At 41.0% G+C, this 25,434-nt stretch overlaps 1 long non-coding RNA gene across 1 annotated transcript; it reads right to left on the bottom strand.

Moving 5' to 3' along the window:
* Positions 1–17,771: 17,771 nt before the first annotated feature.
* LOC310760587 lies at positions 17,772–25,428 on the bottom strand. The gene is made up of 2 exons (XR_014547023.1): positions 23,824–25,428; positions 17,772–18,772 (listed from the first exon to the last, which is right to left on the bottom strand). It is a non-coding gene; the product is annotated as an uncharacterized lncRNA (long non-coding RNA).
* Between the last annotated feature and the right edge of the window lie 6 nt (positions 25,429–25,434).

Raw genomic sequence — 25,434 nt, forward strand, 5'->3', positions numbered from 1 at the left:
CCTGATCACCATAAAACAACAATCTGTGGTTCCTATTAGCACCCATCATTGTCCCATTGACATCTGCATGTAGAGCTTGCCCAAATGAACACAGCTTACTGCATTGCTACCCTTCTGATATTATCCACACCGATATGCCTGTGAAGGGATAAATATTCATTTTCTAATTACATATACACTGTTTGCTGATGAAGGTTACAGGGAACCAGGCAGAGGGCCTTTTCGGAACGCCCTCCCAGCAGATGTCAAACAGATAAACAGCTATGTGGTTTTTTTAAAGATATCTGAAGGTTGCCCTGGTCAAGGAAGTTTTTAGTGTGTGATGTTGTATTGTCTTTTTACTATTTTTTTGTTGGGAGCCACCCAGAGTGGATGGGGCATATAAAATTATTGTTGTTGTTGTTATTGTTGCTTTAGTCCCCAGAGCCAGATTATAGATGGCAATCTTCTTCCACAAGATATGTAAGTTTCTCAGTTTTTTAGTTTTAATTCTGACATTTCTGTTGGATGTGGGGTTTTTTGCTTTGATTCCTTTTTTACAAGTTGGCAATCATATAGGTGAAAACTTGTCCTAATGTGGATAATAAACATCTAATTTTCTCCTGCAGTCATTAAACTTTTCTGAAAAATAAACCAGCAATAACTAAGTATAAGCTTTTTGTGCACTCAGTGGTTTTTGCCTTCCAGGATTTGGAGATCTAAGAGCCATTCAAACATCATGTAACACGGGACCTCCTACCACACCATACTTTATATGATGATACAAATAGAAACTGTATTCAAGGCCAGCCCATGACATGTTGGCACCTGAGGCGAACCACAAAATGGTGCTCCCCCTCCCTCCCAGGGAAGAAGAGGTGAGTGAAGCTCTACATTAGGAACAAGGATGGAATAACGATCAACACGGGGTCTGCTGCTCTTGTGGGTTCTGCCGCCTGAAACATTTGTCTCACCTTACCTAATGGGTCAGCCAACCCTGACTGTATTGCCTGCAAGTTCTTAACCATTTAGCAGAATCTTAAAATAAATAGCACGTTTCTTTACCTTACACATGTGCAGTTGCTTGGAGGCCCATCTAAGCCAGGATCTTGTTCTGACAGTAGCCAACCAGATGCCCAAGGGAAACCTACAAGCAAGACTTGAGCACAAGAGAATTCTCCCTTCCTGTGGTTTCCAGCCACTGGTCTTCAGAAGCATTCCTGCATCCGAAAGCTAGAAGGCTTTTGTTGAAAGGCATCCTACAAAATAAGCTTCAACCCAAGCAAGCGACTACATTCACTCCGAGATCTCCTTCCTGTGTCAACCAGAGTTCAACCAAATATTTGCAAATTAATTTAAGGACAATCCAATTGGTAAAAGCTAGGAAAAACTCAGGGTGCTTTTCCGCCCTCCAGAAAAATTGCCCCTACTCCTCATCATAAAAGGTAAAGGACCCCTGACAGTTAAGTCCAGTCATGAACGACTCTGGGGTTGCGGCGATCATCTCGCTTTACTGGCCAAGGGAGCTGACGTTTGTCCGCAGACAGTTTTTCCGGGTCATGTGGCCAGCATGACTAAGCTGCTTCTGGCAAAACCAGAGCAGACCACCGAAATGCCGTTTACCTTCCCGCTGGAGTGTTACCTATTTATCTACTTGCACTTCATGCTTTCAAACTGCTAGGTTGGCAGGAGCTGGGACCGAGCAACGGGAGCTCACCCTGTCACGGGGGCTCGAACCGCCAACCTTCCGATCAGCAAGCCCTAGGCTCTGTGGTTTAGACCACGGCGCCACCCACATCCCCATTACTCCTCATCATAACAATATGTTATTATTGAACCAGGCTGTGAGTTGCCTTTGCTATCTCTCCATGCATATGCAGCCACATACCTTTGCATCATCAGTTCCGTCGGACTACAAGCCATTACTATGCATCCCACCACCTTGATGACTATTATGCAAATTTGCTGATGGCTCAGCTGCACAGCCTAGACAAATATTTATCATGCTTAAAGCCTCCCCTTGCAAATGGCAAAGCAGAAGGTAGGGGCCATCTAGTCATTTATCATGATCTGTTAGACTAACTCGCTGCCTTGACATAGGGGAACATCTGGGCCTGCTGTGCTTTGTTGCCACCTTCCCTTGTTGTTCTATAATAAGGAGAGGTGAGACTCATCTGCTGTCGTTGTCTGTTAATAATCTCACAGCTAATGACTGCCACATTAAGAGAGGCTGCTGTTAAGGTTCTGATGACAGCGATTTCTGCACGGGCCACTTCGATGATTGCATGTTTCCAGCACCGTGAAGAAATGTGTCAAAACGAGTTTCCTTTGCCCAGTATTAAAGAGCAGTGATGTCATGGGCTTGAACGACAGGCCTAAGAAGAGATGCTGATGGACTTCACCATGCTTGGACCCAGAATCAGATTTTAGGGGCCGTGTTTTGGAGCTAAGAGCCAACATTGGCCCCATAAATAATGGTCTTAGGAGCAATCCATTGTATGGGGCTTTTCGGTTTAAATCTCCATCTGCCCAGAAAATCTTCACACTGCTTTACGTCAATGAGACTTACCCTTTCAGGAAACAGACCTGGGCAGTGTGGAGTCGATTGTTCTTATTTCCCAGAAGGGTTTACCAAAGGTGAGATGTGGATATCCCTGTTTTTGTACAATTCTGCCTCTTGCCTTCGAGCACACGGAGTTACCATGTGCTTCCTGTTTTCCTACTGCGTTTAGCATTCCTAGAAATTTGGCTGCAATTTCTCATTCCTCGTTGGTTGCGTAAAGGAAAGGGAAGTAATTTTGGCATTCCAGAGAAGTGGAGAAGAGGAGAAGGGATGGGAGATATCTTGGTTCCTTGGAATGCTCACCAGGATTGTAAGGTTTTATTTGGGCCGGGCCAGTATATTTAACATTTATTAATGTATTGTTATGTATTTATTTCATAAAATGTGTATACCACTTTATTATAATAGGAGAAAACCCAACAACCTCAATTCAGTTTTTTAAAAGAATAAAAATATCAGTCAAAAACAGTAAAAACTACTATTTTAAACATTCAAGAAATAATTAAAATCAAAAAGCCAGATTAAAACACATGTCAACATTCTACATTTCTGGATAGCTTTGCCCAGTGCTTCCCCCGCTAAAAAAATGTTTAGGGGTACTCTCTTTTTGACTCAAGAAAATCACCATTTTATACTTCAAATCAGGAAAAAATAAATACAGTAAATGGACAAAAGTACAAAGATTCACAAAATGTTTAGGGGTATGTGTACCCCCAGAAGAGAAGCACTGGGTTTGTCTAAACAAAAATGTTTTTAGCAGGTGTCAAGAATAGTATAGTGAAGGCTCTGGCCTGATATCAATAGGCAGAGCATTCCAAATTTTGGGTGCTGCTGATTCCACAGTTGCTTTAGCTTCTTAATCCTTGTTCAGGAGAGATAATATGAATGTTTGGGCACGGGAAGCAGACATGGCGGCATCAGTCTCTGGTTCCCAAGCTATACCTATGTCCATGTCTGCAGAGAGTCCACACACAAATGTAAACACACCTAGATCACTCACTATTATTATGGCTGCATACAGAGACTCTTCACTAAAGATGGATGTGTTTGTCAATTTCAGTTTCTCACAGTTTCTCATTTGTCCAATCTTAATTTCATTTCTCCCCACCATTTTCACATCAGGTTGCAAATATTATTATTTTAAAGCCTTAATGAATAATGTGTATGCATTTTCATGCGCAGCTCACTGCTGAATGCATGCGTCTTTTGTATAAGCATTTTTGCAAGCAATTCCCCCTGATATAATGCATTTCTGTGCATTATTTTCACAAATACAAGCATTTTTGTACCTACATTTCCCTAATATGATTTGGTACTTGTTTGTGAGTTTTGAAGCATAGCTACACAATCAGAGGAGAGAGAGAGAGAGAGAGAGATGAATGATTTTTGAAAGAAAAAGGAAATATTGAATATGCCGTGATTTTTTAAAACTTAAGTAACTTTTCCCTTTCTTCATTGCCACAAGTTCCAGTCTGGGCTAAACATCTCTGTAAAAATTGCTTCGGTAAGAATTTAATTTCCCTGTTCACTAGTTTTATACCATTTAATTAAGGAGCAAATTCTCCATCACAACTTGTCTTAAAGAAAAATATCTCAGCCCAAACCTCTTTCAAGAGAGGGAGGGAATCTCTCTGCAGCTCAAAGAGATTTGTTCCCCTAACTCTCTTGCAGTTTAAGAGAGAAAGAAGAGGGGCAGGAGGAGGTTGCTTCTAACAGTAGCAAGCTGTGAATTTTTAATATATTCATTACCAGGGAGAATTGGGGCATTGTTGAAAAAGTATTTCACAAGCGTCTATGTATTTTATGACTGCCTAGTACTAAAGTTGGTGTGTTGCAGAGGTTGGAGTCATGGATTGGGGCCGAGGAGACCCAGGTTCTTATACCAGTCTGGCCATGAAAGTCACAGTATGGCCTTGAGCCAGTCACGATCTCTCAACCTAACCTCCTTGCAAGATTGTTGTGAGTATAAAATGGGTGGGCAGTATATAGACTACATTGATCTCCTTGGAGGGAAGATGGGGTCTAAAATTGTTATCTACTGAGTTGAATAGGATCCAAAATGCAGCTGTCTGATTGGTCCTAGAACAATAGGATCCAAAATGCAGCAGTCTGATTGGTCCTAGAACAATAGGATTCAGAATGCAGCAGTCTGATTGGTCCTAGAACAATGCAGCAGTATGATTGGTCTGCAGGAGCCACCCAATCCGGCTCCAGATGGAAGTGAATCCACATAAGAATATGTAAAAATGGACTGATAATGGATGAAAATATACAGTTATAATATGTTAAGATATAGAGTTATGATAAATGAAAGAGGGTAAGGATTTGCTGAACTGACTATGTGAACGGGAATACAAAAAAGGGAGGTGTGAGGAGGTCAAGGAAACAAGCAAACGAGCTTAAAGATATGAAAAAAATGGATTTGTTTTTAACTTTTTCTACTTACTTCTTTTTTGTATTTTGTATTTTCTTTTTTTATGTATTTTTGTATTTTTTTGTATTTTTTCTTTTTTTTTCTTGTCTTCTTTTTATTCTGTTAATTTTTGCTTCTTGTAAAATCCTAATAAACATCTTATAAAAAAAAAAACAGATGGAAGTGAATCCACAACCTGATTGGCCTAGAGGAGAATTCTGGAATTAGCCAATCACGTGCCGCCCATTGTGTAAATAATGTATATAAAGCAGATACTTTGAGGGGACTTCCATTCCTCCTCACCACTATGAGCTGAATAAAGAGCATGAAATCCACTCTCGACTCTGAGTATATTTCAAAAATGTAATGAATAAAAGCATCAGCAGTATAGCCAGTGATCAGGGTAGGTGGGATTTGTGACTTCTGGCACCTCTTTTTCTGAAAAATAGCACTGATTCTCAGCCAGCTGAAGACCATAGAATCATGGTCCATAGCTAGGATGCTAAGACACTTAGAAGTGAGGCCATGCTAGGGAACTTAACATTTTTTGTTTAACAACTAGATATTCTGGAGGATGTTAGGAGGAGGAACCCAGATTAGATAACCATATTAACCCATATACCTCCTGAAGTCTGGTACGGAGAGGATGATGACTGCATAGCTTGACTCTTTGTCTCCCTTTTCTAAAGGTGTGCGACCATGTGAGCTGGTTTAGCTTCTTTTCAAAGAAGGAGATAATCACCCTGTATGTAAATGCTTTGCATGTTCTTCGGCATGGTAAAAATATAGCACTTATCACAGTAGTGGCCTCACAAACAGCCTTTAAGTGCTGTTTGCTTAGCTGGAAGCAGATGCCACAGGCTTTGACAAAACAACCCTGCCCCATGGTTTGCAACTCTTAAAGGGCACACCTGGGGCTGCATTAGGAAAAACAGATGGACGAGATGTTATAGCGGCAAGAGCTAATTGGACATCCCACTGGTGGATGCTTGAAGTAATTGGGGGCTTATTGTGACATATGTTTACCTTTTCACTCGTGTTAAAGATATTGTTTTGCTACTCACCATGAAATAAGCTACTGGCCCTGCGGTTTCAGCACCTGCAATTCTTCTTTGAATTTTCTGTACAATGTGAACGTAATAAAAAACATGCCTTTTCTTTTCTTTTTTCTTTTTTGCATCGACTCCTCTTTGTGTGTAAATATCCTGACCTTCAGAAAATCGCCGCCATCGTGTGAGCAATTAACCTTCAGCTGAAAATGGCCCCGGTGAGAGTCAACTACTGGAAAATTATTCCAAACAATCTGCTGCACCGTGATGGCTTCCACATTTGGAAACCAAAAAGCAGCCGTGGTCCACTGCAAACCATGGACTGAGATGCATTCAGTTCTGCTTCTCATGCATTCAGTTCTGCGTCTCCCCAGACTGAGCAGCATAATACTGTCAAGTAACACGATGTTTCATAATTTTAAAAGGAATGGGGTGGGGGGGTGGCCTGCAGGTAAAAAATTGCAAATTGTGAATGCATTGGAAAGGTATCTTTGCCTGCATCTGAGCAAGCTCTAGGGCAGAGGTTGGCAACATTTTTTTTTAAAATAATATTTATTAACAGTTTAAAGACTATAAAAAAAGAAAAAGAATTCAACAATACAATACAATACAATACAAAAACAAAAACACTACGTAACACTAACACTAAAACATTGAATTAACAAAACAAAACAAACACAATTTAAAACACATCCAGTAATTTCAATATCTTATCTTTCATTCACTTGTTTCCACGACCTCCTCACACCTCCCTTTTTGTATTCCACTTCAATTAACTGTTTCAGCAATTCCTTTCCATCTTCCTCTGTTTTCTGTCCTGTAATTTATCTTAACTTATTCTAACCTTATTTTTTCCCTTTAATACATTAAAAATCTATTTGTACTTAATTCCTTATAACATTTCTGCTAAAGCCATATAACTTCATTCCAACATTTTTCTAACATTCATTAATTTTACAGTATTTCTATAAATAATCTTTAATTTTTTTCCAGTCTTCTTCCACCGACTCTTCTCTCTGGTCTCAGATTCTGCCAGTCATTTCCGCCAGTTCCATATAGTCCATCAACTTCATCTGCCATTCTTCCCGGGTGGGTAAATCTTGTGTCTTCCGGTTGGCAACATTTTTTAGCCACAGGCCGGTCCACTCTCCCTCAGACATTGTGGAGGGCCGGAGAAGCGGCGCCTGGGTGGGGGGGAGCTGGAAGAAGAGGCAAGGGGGGCAAGTAGTCCTTCCCCCCACCCCCAGCCCCAGCCGCTGCACTTACCTTCCCAGGGGTTGCCTCCACGATTGCTGCTGCTGCTTCTTCTCATGGGTAGTAAGTAACCAAACCAACCCCTGTGTTGGAAAGAGAACGTCAGCAATGTCTAAAGTGACTACAGTGGTACCTCAGGTTACATACGCTTCAGGTTACAGACTTCGCTAACCCATAAATAGTACCTCGGGTTAAGAACTTTGCTTCAGGGTGAGAACAGAAATCATGCTCCGGCAGCACGGCGGCAGCGGGAGGCCCCATTAGCTAAAGTGGCGCTTCAGGTTAAGAACAGTTTCAGGTTAAGAACGGACCCCCGGAACGAATTAAGTACTTAACCCGAGGTACCACTGTACATTATTACATGAGCACTGTTCCACAACATTTGATATTTTCATTTACATACATTCATTCGAAATAAGGTGGGTTTATGAAGCAATTCTATATCCTCCCACCACGCTGACGAAGAATTCTACGAAACAGTAGTCAATATCCAGAATCGCTGTTCAGTGTTGGACATCATATTTGCTGAATACACAAAGCTTCACAGCTTGTCTTTCATCATACAAAGTCTGGTGCCTTGCATCATTTAAAGACTTTCAGAGACTTTGAGACTAAAGATTTCATTTTGTACTTGCTATGGTTTGAAGGAATTCTATAAAGATTGTCTATAGCGTATTTACGTAGTCATCGTGTTGCCTAGACATTGCTGAGCTTCTCGCGGGTAGGCAGAGTGAGCTCGTCCGCTCCGCTCTCTGGCCCACAGGAGCACCAGGGTGGCGGTGGTGGTGGAGGGAAGATGAGCAATGTGAAAGGGCTGGCTCTGGAGAGCAGCTGCTTAAAATGGCTCTCAGCCAGCTCTGCCCAGCTCCCTTCCTCCTCTAGGCAGGACAGGGAGAAGCCAGGAGGGAGGGAGGGAGGAGGTGGTATGTGTGTGTGGGAATGGAATGGAATGGTGCAGGAGGGGGAATGGTGCAGCCCAAACGAACAGAATCCCTATGCCAATCCATGGACAGTCTGTGGGCCGGATCCTGAAGGCAATTGGGCCCGATCCAGCCCCGGGCCTTAGTTTGCTGACCCTTGTTCTAGGGATGCTGGAGAATTAGGATGAAAACGGAAGAGGAATTGGAAATTGCTGTGGTTCTTGCGTTCACAATATAATTGTTGTTCTTTTCAAGTCTGCAAACGACACATGATTAATGGTTGGGGCTTTTTCTACATCGTTTTGACTTTCACTTTACATTGAAACGAATTTGAATTACATAACTTAAGTTAAAAGGTGAGACAGATCTTGACTGTGGTGTTTGGCTCAAACCAAACTGCAGCTCAAGGGAAGCAGTCGCTCACTGTAGCAAGTGGAGGTTGTATCGGCAACTGCTGTCTTCTTACATCCTTAGCCAGAGCTCTTATCACATTTCACTCAGTGTCACTGTCATGCCATCTTGCTGGTGCCAATCAGAGGCGCCATCTTCTTAAGTTGCGAGGACCAGGGTGTGGATCCGAACACCCTCTGAACATTGAGGAGGCCCAGCCCCCTAAAAAAAAATAAAAAATAGGGGGGACTGAAACTGCCTCGGCCCCTAGGAGTTGGTGTGTACGGTCTTATTTAACAAGTCCATGTTTTGTTTATGCTTGACTCTCCCAGAATATGAGTTGGGTAGAATATCAGCTCATTCTCACAAACCAGACCCCTTGTTCAGTAGCTGGAATCTGCCCTGTCTTTCCTTCATCAAGTTCGATACAAACTCTCACTCCAAGCTATAAATGTGGTTTATTCTGGTTATAAAAACAGCCATGACTTTCAGCTCAGAGTTATGATTTCAGCTTGTTAGATTTAGATACCTCTATAATTAATCTAGGCTTTGGCTACAGCTATATGCATCATGTGTGCATTGCTTTCACTTAGGCCTTAGGAAATTTCTGAGAATATGTTTGCCAGTTTCACAGTATGACTTATCTGGAATCCAGGGCAATAGGGTTTTGTTTTGTTTTTTTAAAAAACCCTTCCTCCCTTGCCCTACCCCCCATGAGAATTGCCCCTCCCTATATTAAGAACAGAGGCAGCTGCCTTTTCAATACAAATAGCAGCTTTGGATGGGGGGGGTAGCAGGTTTGTTTGGTTTTTGAGACTGGTAAAGACAGCACAAGGCATTGTATGGCTATTTTGAATGTATCTTTGATGCTTATGTTCTGTTTTTAAAGAGTTCTGCAAGTAAAAGTTTCAATAATATTTTCATGGGTCTGGACAATGATTTCTTTCAAAAGGAGTCAGTTCTTATGCTTCCAGTTACTTCAGACTGGAATGTTAATATCTGCAACATAGCGGCCTTCCTTTTAGTGGATAAACGACTTGCTAACATTTACAGTACTCTGGTGACCTTCTCAGAAGGATTAGTGAAAGCATCCAAAAGCTAAGAGGAGAGTCGTATTTAAAGGTGGATTTCAAATTGCCACATATTACCTAGATAATTTGCCCTTCTAAAAAGTCTACTGATATTCTTATGGGGTGAGCTGCTCATAGCACTGACTTAATGCTGTTTGTGTGTGTGGCTCGCTAATTGAATAATTCGCTCAAACGCCAGTGCTGCTCTTAACAGAGCGATATCAGTAGCAGCTGGAAATGTTGCAGTAGCTTTAGCAGTAGATACTTCTGGAGGGATTGAATCTGCCGTATATAAAATAGCAATCTTTGGATATATTCAAGAATCAGCTCGCTCACTCTTTTTTAAAGAGACCTTGCCCTCTTGGCAGGGCTGCAGCAGGATCAGTTGCCAAAAGAGACATAGCAAGTGAGATTGGGAACTTGTCTACACTCGTAGTTTTTAACGCTAAAACTGAGTTTTAAAAGGGCTATGGTAACCATATAGCCATATGACTTTTTTTTTAAAAGACAATAATGTGTTATTAAAATGTGACACCAGAGGGTGCTGCAGAATTCTCCCTGTCAAATAAATGGGTAGACCTTCAAGGAAGCGAAAGAGAAACAAAATGCCTTTATGCTTTAGAACATCGTTCTAGGAATGTTTAAAGAGTAAGCATACATCCAGCCTGGGTGTTTTTGTTGTTTAACCTCCAACCAGGCAACAGGGATGAAATGAGTGTTACCATGCATTGGAGCTGTCCTTGACCAGTCTGACCTTTCTGCCTCTCGCTTACCAGTCCAGGAGGTAGAACTGCCAGTTAGGTACCTCCTCTTGAGCCTCGGTGTTGCCAGTGGCGGGGGGGGGGGCAGGGACAAAGCTAGAATTAGTTTGTGAGGTTGTGTCAGGGACCGTGTTGAGGAGGGCTGCACTGAGGAGGAATGGTGGGAGCCACGCCTCCCCCTGATCCTGAATCTTCCCAGGAGCAGGAGGACAGTATAGATTTGGAAGAGTGGTTTGCAGAGGGGCATAGTTCACAAGGCCGAAGCTGGGAAATACTGGATGGGGAACACCTAGGAGAAGAAACACTGGAAGAGAGAGGGTTAACAGATTCACAGTCATTGGACAGCATTCCTCCACCGCCCTCCCCAAGGTTGAGAAGAGTCTCAGAACAGAAAGCGCAGGGGGTACAAGCTCAGATTACAAGACATAGGAGTGACATAGATTAATAGGGACAGAGGGGGTGTAAGCCTTAATTGGGAACACCGCCATTTCTAGGGAGATGTGTTCTTTTGTCTCTCATTGTGATTATAAAATAATCAAACTGGTAAGATGTTCCTTTCATCTGATCTTCTTATTTACTGCCAAGGGGGAGGAAGCCAATTCCCCAAAGGCTGACAGGTTGCTACTTCTTGGGGGAAAAAGCTCGAGCCCTGTGTTCTTCACTGTGGTTCCAAGATGGATACCAGACCAGAAACTGTGTAACAGAAACCAAGAGTTGTTGCTCGTCTTACTGGTATAGGCTACATACATTACACTGCCAGTAACTGGTTCTGGATCCACCTGCTGTTGGTCTTTGACGGAACAAGTAGCCTTGACGCCAAACGCTCTTGAATCTGCTTGTCATTTCCATTTGAGATTCACTTTTAGGGGATGTTTTTCCCTTTTGCCGGACTGCAAAAATCAGCCACAGGCTAATCTGCTTGGAATGTCAAGGAACTCTGGGCTGACGCCTTGATGTATGAATTGTCTATGCTGATAACTCTCCGCTGGGCTTTGATGAATGCATAAAGAGCTGGCGGACGAGCAGAGGTTTTGATTAACTCTGCCAGCCTGGGCATACTTAAACTTCAGCGCAATTGTGTATTGTCAGCCCGCTTGTCTCTTGTGTGCTGAATTCTCATCTAAGCTCTTTAAAAAAAAGGAAAAAGAAATATCAGTTGGAAAATGCCAGTTTCTCTTTCAGGCTGGCTTTTAAAATGAAGTCTGAATCAGGCATAATTTGCCTGGGTAATATTTTTCTTTCTCTCCAAGTAGCTTTGAAATCAAATTACCTTTAATGTTTATCACCTCTTGTATTCACATTTCCATTAATACAGTTTTCCCAACGAAATGAAAACGTTTCTCTGCCAAGCACATCCTCGTAGAGAACAGATAGTTCCTGTACGTAGCTCTGTGTTGCAGGGATCAACAAAGGCTGGCGGTTAATTTTCATTATGGGGGGAGAAAAGGTGGTTTGAACATTCTGGATGCCAGTAAAACCAGCCTTTTATTTGAGTTGATCACCCCTTGCATCATAATTATTGAAGGCTTTCAGATCATAGCAATCTGTATTGTTTTAGGGTCTCAGCCTCCCTTCCTCTCTCAGATGTAACTCTTGGATCATTGGCTTAGGTTTTCCATTCCAACTTGTAATAGAATCAGAATGGGAAAGGACTTCAAAGGTCATCTAACTCAATCCCCTACTGATGCAGGAAATCCACTGCTACAGCACCTCTGATTGGTGTCCATCCAGCCTCTGCTTAAAAGCAATGGAAGGTCCACCCCCTTCCAAAATAGTTTGTTCCACTGTCAAATAGCATGTGCCACCAGGAAGTTCTTTGTAATGTTTAACCTAAACCCTTTGTCTTGTAGTGTGTGTCGGGATCTCTGCTTGGCCAAGCTGATAAAGCTCATTTTCCTCTGGCCAAGTCCTTCGGAATCGCCTCCCGACGTGATTAACGACCTGAGCCTTTGATGAGGCCTCAGGCACATTCCCATCCAGCAGAGAATCCAGCAGCATGCAGAAGTGATGAGATTTATGGCTACATGGCTAAAGAGTTTTATTTCTTGCTACGCAGACAGCAAAGAAAAATACATCCTCTCTCTATGAAAGCAGAGAGCAACTGAACAAAGGAACAAAGGAACAAAGGAACAGGAAACCACTAACCTCCCGTCTCCCAACAGTATGGAATGTGTGGAATATAAACAGAGTCTTGTGACTCCAAAGCGCTGCTCAGTGGCAAACAGAAATTAACAGTGTGAACCCATAGGTTTGAGTCCTACCCTCTGGAACAGAGGTGGAGAAACTTTTCTGGCCAGTGGACCAGATCCTTATGTCACCACCCCCGGGCTCAATTCCCCGACGCCATATTGATGTCAGGTGGCACTGCACTTTGATGCCTCCAACCTGTTGGGACGTCAAAGCCCAGTGCCACCCCTCCACTCACTGTTCTGTCCTTTGTCTTCTGTCTTTGTACACACACACCCTTCCAGATGAACATATGATGACGCTCTGTATTGCGTCGTACCATCGATTCATTTAACTCAGAATTGCACAATCTGTGCAGCAACTCTCCAAGTTTTCAAGTAGAGAGATTCTTCCTAGCTCTGTTACACAAGATTCTGTTAACAGAAGATGCCAGGGATTGAGTCTGGAACCTTGTGCATGCAAGGCTCTTCCTGTTCTTCTCCAAATCATTTGCTGGCCTTGGGGAACCCTGGGAAATGTAGTTCTGTGAGGGAGGCTGTGGATCTCTTACTGTAACTCAGAATTCTCACTACCTTTACCAAACGGCAGTTCTTTAGAGGAAGCTGTGTCAGTTGAATTGATATGAGGATATGCCCTTAGAGAAGATTCAGGTCCTTGACAAGCTACTTTTGAAGTTATGCAGAACACCTACGTTTCTCCAGGCTAGAAATATGTATGAATTTCTATATGTGCTTTTTAGACATATGGGTGACACATGGGCTCATTCCAGTGTATTTCTGCAGCACACATTTGGCTCTGAAGTCTCTTGTGAACTACTTTCATACTATCAATGTTTAATGCTGTTGACTCTGAGTGACTGCACTGTGCTAACATCTAAATATTGCAGAGGTTTGCTAAGTTGCATCCTTTTTGTTGACTGAGAAGCTCATTAAGGACATCAGACAATGGATCACGGAATCCACCACGGTTCATCCTACCTGTGGCAATGACAACGGCAAACAGAGACGCAAAGTTCGAGGCTGCACGTCGAAGCGTTTGGAAGATGTCAGGTGAAATTTGTTGCACACCATGTTCTTCATGCCTGGGTGGATCATCTGGTAAAAACCACTTGCATTAACAAATTGCTTTATCGTATGCTATGTTGCTTCTGATTTTATGCTCTGTTAACTCAACTAAAGATTAATTAATACCAGTTGAAGCCACAGACACTTCCTGGAGAAAAGCTGTCTTCATAGCAGCCTCCACTAGAGCACGGGCGTTCAGCTGGCAGACCAAGACCCATAGTGGAAAACTGAGGAAGCAGAACTATGCTGGATCAGACTCTTTGTCCAGCTCACCCACCAGTTTCTACTTGTGATTTTCTCCTTCTTTCCTAGGTCACAGGCAGAGGTTTCCTCATCTTCTTCCAGATCTTCCAGGGATTAGACCTGTGTTGTACCACTGAGCTACAGTCCCTCTTTCTACTTGAAGAAACAACTGTTCCTTGTTTTCTGGATCTGTACTAAGTATCAATACAGACTCTTGATGATTTGGGATAAACAGGGGTCTAAGGTAGAATATCTGTTCTAATTGCTCGGATGCACGTGCCCAACTTTGATATATTTTACATAAAATACGTAAATTTTAAACTGAGTTGCCCCATAATTTTCTTCATTTTAATCTGATTAAATGTGAGTATCCTGTTTTTTTCAACAATTGACTGTCTTTTGCTTCCGAAGTGTGTATTTTTTAATATCCAAAATCTAGTTCATTTCTAGCAGTCCTCTCAGTGCTGTAGAGTTAGGATTAACCAGTGTAGAGTTAACCGGTACCATCAAACGAAAGTGTCAAGTACTGTTAGATGTATTAAAACTACAGTGGAATTAATTACCTTGGTAGAGGACCACAGAGTCGGGTCAATTAGATTGGCCCATGGTAATTAAAGTCTCAGATCTCGCCAGACCATCCTCCACGGGCAGTTCTTGAGAAGTGAAAGTGTCCAGTGTTCAACTCAAGGCCTTCTCTGTGAAATAGTAGGAGCTCATCAGGAAAAGCTGTCAAGATCCTACAGTCAATGTTAATTCCTTGAGTGACCTCCATTCTGGCGTAGGCAATTGCAGAATGTACAGGCTGTTCCATTACTTCTGAATGGCAGCGCAGGTGTCAAGATAAAGCAAGGCCCCTCCCTTTTCCTTACCTCTTCTCGTGCTGAACTTCTGCTTCACTCCTTAACTGCTCTATTTCAAAGGCTTGACAACTTGACAGGAGTATTACAGCAAAACCTCAGCATTACAGCTATCTCAGGAAGGAAAGTGGTTCATAATTTCAAAATGCCTGGAACTCTGAAAGTTCTCCCATTCAAAGGAGTGAGGGATGAGGCACCAGGCATTCAAACAAGGCTGCATTTGGTGCTATTTCCCTTGGAGGGAAATAGAGGCAAGGGAAGAGGAGAGGGGGTTGCTTTCAAAGAGAAACTGTGGCAGATCCTCCAAGTGTCCCTATTTTCCAGGGACAGTCCCAGATTTACAAAAGCCATGCTGGTTTCTGATTTGATCCCAGAATGTCCTGCTTTTCCTCAGGACGTCCCTCAGGGAACATTCATCAGGGAAATATTGGAGGGTATGGTAGGACGTCCCTATTTCCTCGGAGAAATGTTGTAGAGTATGGAGTTATGTGAGATAAGTAACTATACAACCTTTAGAAATCTGAAGGCCGCCATGTTTAGGGAAGTTTTAAATGTTTAATTATGTGTATGTGTGTGTGTATATGTGTGTGTGTGTGTGTGTGTGTGTATGTATGTGTTGGAAGCTGCCCAGAGTGGCTGGGGCAACCCAGCCAGATGGACAGGGTATAAATAGTAAAATTATTAATATTATTATTATGGAATAGGACATCCTTATTTTCATCGGATAAATGTTGGAGGAGATGCTGTGGCAACAGGGAGAGAAATTGTGGTTGTGATGGGGACAGCAGGGCCCCTCAAACCTGCCATTGACCACTTCCTATTTTCACTGTGCCCAGGACTGCCCATTTGAGAGTTCTGTGTCCTTCTTGCATGCACTCATAGCTTTGGGTTAGAACCAGTTGAAATTAAAAGAAGGTTTTATCCAGCAGTAACCCAGGTGGCTCCCCTATATTTCATTTGAAGACTCACTAAGAGCAGAGGTGCAGGATCCCAGACTTAGAGCCCAAGGCCCACACTTACCAGTGTCACTGCTTATAGGCTGCAAAAGAAGCCTCAAGATGAGGGTAAGTAAGTAAGTAAATAAATAACTTTCAACATTCCTACTATAATTTGGTAATATATTGGCAGGCATATATTGCTTACGAGTGTCTGAATATGTTTGCAGAATTCAGGACCAAAACACGCTTTCAGGCTTGAACAGAATTAGATTCTGCTAAAATGGATTGAGCAACTTGTTTCTGCACATTACATGCCGGGAACTAAGTCAATGTTGCAATAGGCAGGTTGAGACGCACAAGCTCCAATGAGCTATTCAGTATATGAATCTGTCAATGCGAGCCTTATGTTTAATAAACTATGCGGTATAATGTCTCTCTGTACCTCATCAAACAATGTTAGCCAAGATGAGATGGATGGAGTGACAGCCAGTGATCAAATATATTTTAAAAAACCCATGTATTGTTTTCTGCATCCTTGTTTCCTTTTGTCAATTCCCAGTTTATTACTGACACCTCAAAAGGACTCACATATCTAGTTGGCATCTTCATTTCAACTACCAAAATGATCAGCAATTGAAACAGAAAGGTGTTGATGCTGAAATGCCACCGCCAGGCTGACACTTTGCTGAGAATAATCAGGAACAGAGGGGTTTGAAATCTTGAGTTGCTGCTCCGAGCTCTCTACTGACACTATGACACCAGCTAGCGTTCTGTTCACAGTTGCAAAGTCAGTGGACCCTGAATGCTAAAAATTCATTTGCAAGAAGAGAAGGGAAGATTTTCCACAAACTGTGCCTGTCAGAGAGACAACCTAAGCTATATCATGTTTCAGGCCCTTGACGCACAATACAAAATACTCAATAACCTTTGGGAAATGCTAGAACATGTTTTAGCCAAGTGAACATATTTTGTAGAAGTTCCATCACAAAAGTCCTGATAGCTTTGAAGGCAATGAGGCCTCTAGAGTTGCACCAACTTATTCCACACAGGCTAATATTATGCCTTGTCTTTGATCCATGTGCTGCTTTCAGGTATGGTGGGGGCTGCTCCTAGATTATATTATTATTATTATTATTATTATTATTATTATTATTTCTATACCACCCTTCATCCGAAGATCACAGGGCTGTTTACAATATAAAAAACACAAAACACATATCATAACATACAAAAACAATAACACCCTCACAGTATTGTTACTTATTACTACTTAGAATCAGTGAGGCACACTGTTGAGATGGTGCAGTTCTGAGTAAGCTCAGTAGCTATTCTTCTCCATCTCAAAACTCATTTGCTGATGCAGGTAAAGGTAAAAGACCCCTGGACAGCTGAGTCCAGTCAAATTTGACTATGGGGTGCGGCGATCACCTCCGCTTTCAGGCCAAGGGAGCTGGTGTTTGTCTGCAGAAAGTTTTCCTGGTCACATATGTGGCCAGCAAGACTAAACTGCTTCTGGTGCAACGGGACACCGTGGCGGAAACCAGAGCGCATGGAAATGCAGTTTACCTTCCTACCACAGTGGTACCTATTTATCTACTTGTACTGGTATGCTTTTGAACTGCTAGGTGGCAGGAGGTGGGACAAAGCAACGGGAGCTCACCCTGTCGTGCGGATTCAAACTGCTGACCTTACGATCGGCCAAGCCCAAGAGGCTTGGTGGTTTAAACCACAGCGCCACCACTGATGATACAATAGGTCATTGGAAGAGAATCTAGATCTCTCTGAAATGGCAGCCCACAGCCAGCTCTGTTGGGTTAGAGTTCATTATTTTTCATCTCCCCCACCCTCTCCCCCAAAGTGAGGCATGTGATGTAAGAAGAATATAGATCTATCATTTTAATCTGGAGCTTATTAACATTCTCCTTAATTTGTGGATTTTCTTGTTGTATATATATTCAGATCCTGACTGGAATTCAGTCCAGTCCAGACATAAGTCTTTCTGCTGCAGGAGTCAGATAAAACAATTAATACACAGCACACGGAAGAATCTGGTTACTCACAAACCACACTCAAACAAAATAGCAACTGAAAAGCTACAAATGTTATTTAATGAGAGATTTATAATAAATATAATTCACATATATATTTTTTCAGTAAATATATCAGCATGACCTGTTTTTAAAATTTGTACCTAGACAATTCTAAGGTTTTTATCTTTTACATGTGCACAAAAAAATATACTCTTTAAAAGATGGAAATGTAGAAGATGGAAAAATAAAGAGATCACAGGAATTTCAAAGACTAAATCTGCTAAAATACTGTAACACACAGCTTGAAATAGATAGTATTACAACCTTGAGAATATGTAGAGTTGTGTGGATGATGTTTAGTAAACCACATGAGTAAATAGTTAGTAAAGTTAACGGAAAGACTCTGCAAGGACTAGTGATGCACAACCTGGATTCGTTTTAATGCCAGGATGCACAAAATAAATGGAGGTTGCACAGCACATGAATTTAATGGATTATGCATAATGGGCACAATCCACAGAGAAATTCAGGCCCCACTGAAATAAATAGGAGCTGTGCAATGACACTACTAGGTGTTCATGTTCAGATTCTGCTTATTTGAATTCAGCTTTTGCAGGAGAACTTCCTGGTGGATTGTGCTACAATGAGTGATGTGTCCGTTGACTAAAAAAAAGAAGTATTTTTTAAAAAATAAAATTTAAAAATGACCAAGTCTTAAGTTATGCTGTCAGCCCATTGGAATGCAATGTGAGAATTTCTTATGTACAGCTATTTATATAATCTTTGGATTTTTCACATTCTGGTTTTAAATTAACTTTGCAAACAGAGACAGTTCTTAGATAACATAGCTCTATCTGGTGGTTAGCAACAAGAACATTTATAGCCTTCCTTCTTCTTACTGATTTTTCAAAAATAAAGCAGCTCCACACTGGATCCACTGATCTTGGCTGCCTCCACATGGAACATCAATGTTTGTCACCACGCAATCCCTCTCAGCACTGGTGTAAACTGGCAAAGAGATGCATTCATCAGGAGAATAGGACCCATAAGCATTCTGCCAAGAAAAAAACAATCCATTTGAATGTGAAGGCGTTAAATGAATTAATCTCATGACGCTCAAGGATGTAAAGGCCAAGTATGATGAATTCATTTATGTTTAGATATCAGAAGAGAACTTGAGTAAGAGAGAGCAGAGTAGGAATGGATATGTCAACTGCTGGAAAGCCTTGCTAGCCAAATGCATTCAAGGTCACTACCAATTACCAGGACTCATTTCATACAGGGTTGCGAAATTAGGTAAGAATGCCAGGAACTCAATGAGGCTGACACCTGTGAAATTAGTCTCCACAGTTAGCAATAGGGTCCTCATGTGTGCACAAGTCTTTGATTTAAGGATGTGCAACCTGAATAATGCAGTGAATTGGGGTGATTCAGGTCATGGTTTCAGATTACTGATTAATATGGTGTCTTTAGGTGGATCAAGGGCCTCAAAAGCTTCTGAGCCACTCTGTGGCTTGGGTTTTCCAAAAAGTTAAGCAAACAGCATTTTTATTCTATTTTATTTTCTGTGATATATGATCAACCAGACTGGTGAAACACCCAGAGTCTGAGAAGGGAAGAGGTGGAGGTGTGTGCAAGAGAGATGTTTCATTTTGACCAGGCATGAGGAACCTTTGGCCTCCTCAGATTTTGCTGAACTACAAGTCCCATCATCCCTGGCCATTGGCCACACTTGCTATGTCTTATGGGAGTTGTAGTTCATTAACATCTGGAGGGCCAAAGGTTCCCCACAAGCAGTTTTGACAGACAGGTCTAGCTTAATCACAGAGAATTATTGTCTGAGGCTACTACAATTGGTGTTTTAGGGAACGGATGTTAAAGTAAATAAACAGAGAAGGGCGTAAGTAACAGTGTGAGATTATGGGAGCAGCCTGCTTCTTTCCCAGTTATGCTTCTTCCTAACAATGAAAAATAATAACACTATCTTTTTTAAAATTAATAACACAATTCTATAAAAGCAAGCCTTGCTGAATTCAACAGCGCTTACAACCAGGACTACAGCAAAAGAAACAGATTTGATAGGTGTGAACTGTGCCCCAATCATTTTATCCACCCTGTTTTCTAATATGTCCCAGAAATCTGTGTTTCCTTTTCTTCAAGGACAAAGCAACATATATTTTTTCTGCAATAAAATTACCAGTTTATACTTTCATAGTGAAAACCCATGTTTAAGGAAATTAGCATGTAGAACAAATTATTTGAGGCTTCCAAATCTGCATTAAATAAAGATTATTACTTTAATTGGAAAGTTGTATGGAGTACAATTCTTAATGTTCAAGGTTTTTAAAATCTAATTGTATGCATTTAAATAATATTTGGGATTTGTTTTTCTTTACTTATATGTAATACAAAACAACCCTTGTATACTGTTTATGGAACAGACTGTTTAAAATATTATTTAAGGGCACATTCAAAACTTCTCACTTTGCTCCTGGCAAATTAGTAGCAATTAGGAGTGTGCACCAGCATCAGGATTCCTAACTTCCTACCCCTTGTGGACAGAAGTGGATAAACTGTGCAGGTGGTAGCCCATCTAGAGTAGATTAAGCCAGCCAGAAACATTCCACTGGGTGCCTTTAAATTTGATTTTTAATGGAAATGTGTATAGCTTTCTTTTTCCCCCTAGCAGAATTTGGAGAAATTTGCAGGCATGGTTGTCCAGTGTGAGCTGTAGTCGTTCTCCTCCAAGGGCAGCATTACAGTTTCCTTATGAGCAACAGTTAAGGGAGTTGATGGTTAAGGATATATGGAACAGTTAAGGGTATGTTGAGCCTGGAAAAGAGGAGGTATCTTCAAATAAATAAAGGGCTGTCAATGGAAGATGGAGCAAGCTTGTTTTCTCCAGCTCCAGAGGGTGTTACCCAAAACAATGGCTTCAAGTTGCAGGAGATCTGACTAAACACCAGGAAGAACTTTCTGACAGTAACAACTGTTTGACAGTTTCTCTCAAGAGGTTGAGGACTCTCCTTCCTTGGAAGTTTTTAAGTAGAGGTTGGATGGTCATCTGTCATGGATGCTTTTACTCGAGATTCCTGCATTGCAAGGGATTGGACTAGATGACCCTCGTGTTCCCTTCCAACTCTACGATTCTATGAGTCTATCTTCACAAATAGGACAGATACTGTAGGTGTGTATGAGAGAGAGTGATAATAAATTATGGTAGACTAAGATTAAGCAATTCACTTTGGCAGAGTCAGAGAGAGGCACACACGCAGCTAGGGGCTCACTTGAGTATATGAGAGAAGAAGGCTGAGCTAAAAATAAAATGAAATAACTCAGCTTAATTAAAAAAAAAAAGACTCATATACAAAGTCTCAAATCTAGAGGGGGCAGAGGAATGAAACTCTACCAAAAATGAAAGTACAGCAAGGTAAAAACGGAACGAAATAAAAACACAAATAATTCCAGCATTAAACTGAAGGGAAGAGGGATCATACTGCACTGTCATAAAACTTTGCACCAATTCCAATGAGAAAAGGATATAAAGAACAGAATGAAAAGGAACATTAATGCACCAACCCTACATACAACTAAGCTGTGTGTGTGTGTGTGTGTGTGTGTGTGTGTGTGTGCGGAGAATAGCTCTGCATTTAATAAAACTGCACAAAAGTTCCCAGACCAAAAAAAGAAAAAAGAATGGATTTTTTTTTAAAGAAATCGAAAGTGTGGAGATAGGAAGAAAAGCTCAACCTACTTCACTGAAAGCTTTTGCTTCTCACAATAAAATAAAATAAAATAGCAGTTTATTGACACCAATTTGAAACAAGCCTTTTTGGAGACTCTGCTTTGATATGAGGGACCTTGCACAGATTCTGCTGTGGGAAAGCCCCCAAAGGCTCTGAGACACTCCAGTTTGACCCAGAGTTCATATGAAGCACATCTCTAACAACAATACACTTTACTGAGATCCAGTAGTGAATGCCGTTGTCCATGTCTTTGTATCAAATGTTCGTTTGATCTGCCCTTGCTGAGGTTTCCGCAGCTGATCTCTCAGAATTGCACTAGGTGAAATCTTATGGGATCATAGGAAGTTTATACACATGACTCAAAACTGCCTGTGAACCACTCTTGCATTGCTTTTACACGTGTGCCAACATTGTTAATGGAAAATAAGATACCTGAAAATCATGACTTCGTTAAAAAAAAATCATATAAAGATTCTTATCAAAGTGTTATATTCAGACTATAAACACAGGAAATACACACAGCAGCACAAAAATCTGAGGGTCAAATAAATGCAGCTATGTGTCTCCTTTCCCTCAACTTAAACAAAAAGGGATAGCAGTTTGAGAGCAGAAGGAGGTAAGTGTATGGAAGGGCTGCACAGTCTATTTCCTTCCAGCACTTTGTCAACTCAAAAGCACCCCAAACATGCTCCCCCCCCCTGCAGAAAATATACAAGGTCCTTTTCCCCTGAGAATAAGCAAACAGGTTGGGGTGAAAAAGCAAAAGTGAGGTCTTGAGCAAATGAACAGCCAGAGGGGAAAGAGTAAAATACTCCCCTCCCCTCTTCCTTACTGCAATATTCAATGCTGTTTTTAATTAAGAAAACACTAGAGGGAAAGAGTCATATGACTGCATATCACACCTAATTTGGTTCAGATTTCAGTTTTATGGGGAAATAAACTGCAGACAATCTGGCAATAATTATTCATCTGAGGTTAATTGGGAGAGTGTGATAAATGGCAGACAATGAACAAAAGTTATTCTTCAGGACAGTTTTCTTCCCTAAGGATTTATCAACCAGTCATATGAAAAAGTCTGGAGTGCTATACTATATTCATCTAAGAGCTCTGTGATATTCAACAACTATTGATTAGCCAAGTACAGTGCTTTTTTTCTAAAGAAAAGTTTAGGGGTACTCTCATTTTTCTACTCATATTGAAATCCTGCCCCTCAATGAGGCCAAACTTAGACTCACAAAATGTTTAGGGGTATGTGTACCCCTGCATCCCCACAGGATAAAAACACTGGCCAAGTATGACCTGCACCTTGACAGACCGCTGTGTATACTTCCAGTTGCTCCTTGCTTATTCCAAAGGCTGACTCCTATTGTTTGGTTTCAGCCTGCTCTTCTCCGCACAATTGTTTCTGCATCAGTACATAGTGAGATACCTGTATGACTGAATTGTTTCACTATGTAAAACTAATGCAACTGTGACCATCATGGTTTAGAAAAGCCTTAATATATCTGGCTTATTACATGATAGGAAAATTAGTCATTCATTCTATTCTGAGGGACTATTCCTAGGGTTGCCATATTTCAACCTTTTTGGGGGAACGTTGTTGAGCTTTTTATTATTATTATTTGCCAAAGCTGTTGAGTTATTTTTAAGAAAAGTTGCCAAAATCTACACTTCTGACATGGGTTGCCCAGACACTGATTCTGACTGCCATATTCCGGCTAAGTCTGGGAAATTCCGGATGTATGGCAGCCCTATCTTCTCTCAATAATTATTTGCGTGTTGGAATCAACTTTGCAGATTCTTTGCATGAAATTGTTCAAACAAAAGTTTGTATAAAGCTACAAAAATAATTGGGAAATTTTACTGAATCAAAGTAAGTTGAATGTGATCCGGGCACATATGAAGCCTTGAGACTAGCTCAATAGGTAAATAGCCACTGAAAAGAACTAATTTAAGGTAACATCAGTGAGTTAAAAAAATAGTCATGAAAACTGGCTCTGGTTATGCAATATGGCTTTTGTGGTTAGTCTGGTTAAATGTTCCCAGCTAATATTTGAGGAAATGAAAATTATATTAACCTGTACCAGGAATAGAACTCTCTATTTACAGGTCCACACTGCAACAACAAAGGGCGAATGAGCACCATGTGTTCTATGAAAACCTATTTCCTCTTCCCGAGAAGTATAGCTTTAGATAAAAAGAAAATCCACTTTTGAAGATATGAAGAATGGAGCTTATTAAACTGCAAGGAATCTGACCTCTTTTTTTTAAAGCAGGTCAGACGTCATACTGAAAACCTATTACAGCAAAGGAAACCAATTACAGAACTTAAAGTTTAGGACCCTTAATAATGAATTACCTGTGGAATCCAGGCCATGTAACAAGGGAGCACAGATGACACACTGGGAGAATCATGCTGGTTTTCTGAAAGTCGATTTCCATCAAAACTACAGCCTTCCAGTTGAAGGCCACTGATCTGTCATGGAAACACATAAAATATTCAAATGTGTGTTAGGGATTGAAAATGTGAGTAGTGATCATGTTATATCTTAGCATAGGCTAAAGCAGTTCTCTGAATGGTTCGTGTAAATAACAAAAATCAGCTGAAAATAGTACAGAACAGAGCAGGAAGTGTGATTACAAAGTATGTTCTAGAATAAAGGGCACTTCCTATGTTTTGGATACAAATTATTTATTATCGCTAGAGAAAAAATATCAGTCTATGTCAGTACCTGTGTCAGTGGCAAGTGTCAGGGCACTAGAGTAATGGAAATAGAGTGGCAAGAGCCAAATAAACATTAACCTTGTCACATAAAGAGGAGAAAACAAATGCTCAAATAGGCATGGCTTTCCATTGAGAGGTTTGACATTCACTTTCAAAGAACGAATTCAGTTACTGCATGTTTTCTGCAAGTCATTGAAATGTTTGCCACTCTGCTATGTGTAGAAATAATGCACAAGGGGAATGAATAAAAGAAATCTTAAATGTATGGGGGGGACTGTACAAGGTCTGCTGCTCACTTTATTTTTTTCTATTGTGCTAACAAATCTGGCACTCTAGAATTCTAGGGGTGATGTGTTTTGAAAGCTTCATTTTAGCAATTAATTCCTGAAGCAGCACATACAATTTCTGAAGGAAGTTTCTTATTCCTACATTTAGGGGAAGCTAATTTTTGCTGAAATTAATAATAAAGTAAATTATATTTTTTTGTCATTGGCATTCCCAGCTCCATACTTTTTTGAATCCATTTCAATATGATTCTCAAAAGCAATGTATATAATAGAAAATTGTTGCCACTTGCCACTGTTGCAGAGCTCAGTTCAATGGAAGTGCTGCACATGCCCCCAAAACTGTGTATCATTTAGCTTCACACTGAAAGGGGGCACATTTAACAAGAGGACCCTCAAACCTACTATGTCATATTCAAGTAGATCCCCAGTTGTTTGGTCTAAGGATGCTCCCCAGAGTGATTGCTGAACATGAGATTTTCCCTGTGACAAATGAACCACCTTAATGCTTGCCTAATTAATCCTATGGACTCTGTGTCATGTCAAATGCAGGTAAACACCTCAAATTCAGCTATTAATTATCCTGTGCGAATAATGAGCTATCTCCAGCAAACATGCTGCTCTAATTAAAATAAGCAACCTTGCTTGTATTGCCTTAGAAATCCAAGGTCAATCCCTGTAGCGTACATAGTCTTAAAGCATAATCTTGACTGGTGAAGTCAACCTTTTGTGACTTTGGTGGGAAATGTAATTGCTGTTACTCACGGCAGATCATTAGCTGCACTTTTTGTTCTTCAGTGTCACCTGCGCTTATCCCAGACATGAATTAAGATGACCTTGCAAATTTAGGTTAAATGTCAGCTGATAAATCAATTCTCTCTCTTGCACCCCCAAGTTGTACAGCTTTTTTGAACCTATCCAGAAGGCAATCCCATGCCTCTCCTTTTCAAGATACTTTGAC

The sequence above is a fragment of the Podarcis filfolensis genome (assembly GCF_964270895.1).
Source record: "Podarcis filfolensis genome assembly, chromosome: 4".
Lineage (NCBI taxonomy): Eukaryota > Metazoa > Chordata > Lepidosauria > Squamata > Lacertidae > Podarcis > Podarcis filfolensis.